Source organism: Prionailurus bengalensis, chromosome B1 (genome assembly GCF_016509475.1).
Source record: "Prionailurus bengalensis isolate Pbe53 chromosome B1, Fcat_Pben_1.1_paternal_pri, whole genome shotgun sequence".
In the NCBI taxonomy this organism is placed as follows: domain Eukaryota; kingdom Metazoa; phylum Chordata; class Mammalia; order Carnivora; family Felidae; genus Prionailurus; species Prionailurus bengalensis.
The window spans coordinates 93,600,071-93,604,641 of record NC_057344.1 but is presented as its reverse complement, the minus strand read 5'-3'; the positions used below and the strand labels follow the sequence as shown (position 1 = coordinate 93,604,641).

The 4,571-nt window shown below is 32.4% G+C and overlaps 1 non-coding gene across 1 annotated transcript; it reads right to left on the bottom strand.

Annotated features, from left to right (window-relative positions):
• Positions 1-265: 265 nt before the first annotated feature.
• Positions 266-368, bottom strand: LOC122479272. The gene has a single exon (XR_006296319.1). It is a non-coding gene; the product is annotated as a U6 spliceosomal RNA (small nuclear RNA).
• Between the last annotated feature and the right edge of the window lie 4,203 nt (positions 369-4,571).

Here is a 4,571-nt window from a genome sequence, read left to right as displayed (position 1 = left end):
CAGGTTGTTGAGAATATGAGCCTGATGACATATGAAAGGAGCATAGTAAATGGAACAATATAAATGTTAGTATGCCATCTTGTCATGGCAGAATGAATAGTGGTAGCAGCATAAGTAAAATATTTTTTCTCATCTTTGTTGAGGTATAATTGACAAAGACTGTATATATTTCAGGTGTGCAACTTGTTTTGATATACATATGCATTGGCACAATCAAGCTAATGAAAATATCTATCCCCACATATAGCTACCATTTTCTTTTTTTCTTAATATGGAACAACACGAATTTGCTTCTCAGCCTTGCATTGGGCCATGCTTATTTTGTCTGTATCATTTCAATTTTGGTATATGTGCTGCAAAGCAAGAACAAAGTCATTGTAATTCCATGATTTATAGCTGTTAATTGGAGCTAATCGTAATTATATTTTTGATCATTCCTGTGGTTCTGGGAATACTTTGTTGCTTATCTATATAATTAAATATAAGCTTAATCAGTGCAAGAGTTTTTGTCTTTTGTTCACTGCGGTAGCAATGAGGATGCACTAATGAAAAACTTTATTTGGCAACCATATGAAAGTGTGAATGTATGTATTATACATATAAACACAATAGGCATATGGCTAGTATGTGTGTATATGTATATTTACACAAATAATCACATAGTAGTTTTGTGATTACTACTAATTTTGACACTATTTATATAATGCTTTATTAGTTTCCACTTTGTTTCAAAATGTGGTGAAATATACAGAGAATTGTGGAGAAGTTGACTGTGACTCAGAAATACAACTAGTTTAACAGTAGCTTTTCCAAAAGCGACATAATGCTTATATAGATAAATAGATCCCCTCTGCCAGGATTTTACTAAAGGTGGATTGAAATGGATTGAATTAGCTTTAACATTTTGACTCCTATAACTTCTGTCAAAATTTTCCTCAGAATTGTACTTTATGTCTTTGGTTGAAATGTCTATGTATACCATATTTTCAGATCTTTTTTTTTCTTTTAGTTTAGAATACATTTCATATTATCCTAATTTTAGAAAAAATTCCTAAGATTATGGGCAATAATATGAAACACATCAAATTATATTTTTACTTTTGTAATGTATATATCAAAACACCTTTAAGATAGAAACTCATCACTACCTTGTTCTGTTCAAGCAATGATATTTAATAAAATGAAGTTTTTCAGCTATGGTCTTTTGAAAATAAAATTAATCAAAGTAAACCATTAATCAAATTCAGTAGATATTAAATTAAAAATAATAATATGAGGTATTCAGAAACTGCATTCATGTAGTAGTAGCTTGATCTCCTAGGAAATTAAATTTATTTAACCAAAAGACCATAGTTAACATACTGCATGATGAAATTAAAGATGTAATTCTAGCCTATTAATCATGCAGAAGATTGCAATTATGTTTTATTTGTTATTTTCATGGAAGTTTCAAATTATACTATTAACTCTTCTTCCCCTCAAGTCTATAATATTGCTTCAGTTATAAAGCAATAACAAGTTTTTGAGATTATAAATACTTTTAAAAAGATTTTGTGTATATAAAAATTAATTTAAAAATTGCATTTTAAAAACTACTATAGTGGCTATTTTTGTGATTCCTGTGGAAATGCATAAGAGTGTTTCACATATTATAGTTTTATTAAGATGATAAAACAAAGATATTATTTAGAGGGTCATTAAATGATTGAGGGTCCAAAGAAGCAAGGGAATTATGTTGAATCTTGGAATAAGAAATCAAATGCTAAAACAAACAAACAAACAAACAAACAAAAAACCTGCATCTTTGAAAAGATTGTCTAGAATTAAATGGTCTAGGTTTCTTACTCTGAAGTTATGCAGAAACTTGAGACCCATAGATAATTATCTTTCAAAAGTCAGCTACTTATCAATATACCGAAAAGATATCTAAATTTCTCCAAGAGTAATGTTTTCTTAAATTTGTTTAAAGTAACTTAACTTATAGCGTAGTATTCGTTTCAGGAATAGAACCCAGATATTCATCATTCACATATAATACCTGGTGCTCATCACAAGTGCCCTCCTTAATGCCCATCATCCACCTTGCTCATCTCCCCACCCACTCCCCTCCAACAACACTCAGTTTGTTCTCTATAGTTAAGAATCTCTTATGGTTTGTCTCTGTTTTTGTTTTTGTTTTCTAATTTTATTTTTCTTTCCCTTCCCCTATGTTCATCTGGTTTGTTTCTTAAATTCCACATATGAGTGAAGTCATACAGCATTTTCCTTCTCTGACTGACTTATTTCGCTTAGCATAATACACTCCAGTTTCATCCACTTTGTTGCAAATGGCAAAATGCTATTATTTTTGATAATTGAATAATATTCCATTATATATAAATATACCACTTCTTCTTTATCCAGTCATCAGTCAATGGACATTTGGGCTCTTTTCATAATTTGGCTATTGTTGATAGTGCTGCTATAAATATTGAGGTCCATGTGCTCCTTCAAATAAGTATTATTGTATTGTTGGATAAATACCTAGTAGTGCAATTGCTGGGTAATAGGGTAGTTTTATCTCTAACTTTCTGAGGAAACTCCATACTGTTTTCGAGAGTGGATGTACCAATTTACATTCCCACCAACCGTGTAAGAGGGTTCCCCGTTCTCTTCATCCTTGTCAACACATATTGTTTCCTGTGTTGTTTATTTTGGCCATTTTAACTGGTGTGAGCTGATATCTCAATCATGGTTTTGATTTGTATTTCCCTGATGATGAATGATGTTGAGCATCACTTCATCTTTTCATGTGTCTTTTCATGTGTCTTTTAGCCATTTGTTTGTCTTATTTGGAGAAGCGTCTGTTCATGTCTTCTGCCCATTTCTTCACTGGATTATTTATTTTTTGGGTATTGAGTTTGATAAGTTCTTTATAGATTTTGGGTACTAGCCCTTTATTTGACATGTCATTTGCAAATATCTTCTTCTATTATGTAGGTTGGCTTTTAGTTTTGCTGATTGTTCCTTTTGCTGTGCAGATGTGTTTTTGTTGTTGTTGTTATTGTTTGTTTCCTTTTTAGTTAAAGAAGTTCTAAAAGCCCATTTTTTTAATTTGTTTCCCTTGCTTCTGGAGATGTCTAGTAACAAGTTGCTACAGTCGAGGCCAAAGAGTTTGCTGCCTGTGTTCTCCTTTACGTTTTTGATGGTTCCTTGTCTTACATTTAGGTCTTTTATCAATTTTGAATTTATTTTTGTGTGTAATGTAAGAATGGGGCCAGTTTCATTCCTTTGCATGTCACTATCAGTTTTTGCAATGCCATTTGCTGAAGAGACTGTGTTTTTTCTATTGGCTGTTCTTTCTGTTTTGCTGAAGATTAGTTGATCATGTAGTTGTGGGTCCATTTCTAGATTCTCTATTTTATTCCATTGATCTATGTGTCTGTTTTTGTGCCAGTACCACACTGTCTTGCTGATTACCACTTTATAATACAGCTTAAAATCTGGAATTTTGATGCCTCCAGCTTTGCTTTGATTTTTCAACATTACTTTGGCTATTCAGGGTCTTTTCTGGTTCCATACAAATTGTAGATAGTTTATTCTGTTTCTGTGAAAAAATGCTGGTGGTATTTTAATAGAGTTTGCATTGAATGTGTAGACTGTTTGGGGTAGCATAGAATTTTTAACAATATTTGTTCTTTCAATCCATGAGCATGTTTTGTTTTCCATTTGTTCAATTTCTTTTTTAAGTGTTCTATAGTTTTCAGATTATAGTTGTTTTACCCCTTTCTTGGTTATCCCTAGGTACCTTACGGGTTTTTGTGCAATTGTCAATGGGATGAATTCCTCGATATCTCTTTCTGCTGCTTCATTATTGGTGTATAGATATGCAACAAATTCCTGTACATTGATTTTATACCCTGTGACTTTGCTGAATTTATGTATCAGTTCTAACATTTTTAGTGGAGTCTTTTGGGTTTTCCCACATAGAGTACCATGTCATCTGCTAAGAGTGAAAGTTTGACTTCTTCCTTGCCAATTTGGATGACTTATATTTCTTTCGTTGTCTGATTGATGAAGCTAAGAATCCCAGTATAGAAATGGAAGGAAAACTTCCAAACTCATTCTATGAGGCAGCATGACCTTGATTCCAGAATCAGACAAAAACCCCACGTAAAATTATAGACCTATATCCCTGATGAACATGGATGCAAAAATTTCCAACAAGATACTAGCAAATCAAATCCAACAGGACATTAAAAAGAATTATTCACCACAATTAAGTGGAGTTTACCCTTGGGCTGCAGGGGTAGTTCAATATGATACACTACAATTCAGTTCAATGTGATACACTACATTAATAAAAGAAAGGATACGAACCATGATTCCCTCAATAGATGCAGAACAAGCATTTAACAAAATACAACATCCTTTTTTGGTAAAAACCCTCAAGAAAGTAGGGATAGAAGGAACACAACTCAGCATCAAAAAGGCCATATATAAAAGATCCACAGCTAATATCATCCTCAATGGGTAAAAACTGAAAGCTTTTTCAGTAAGGTCAGAAGCATGACAGGGATGTCCAGTCTCAC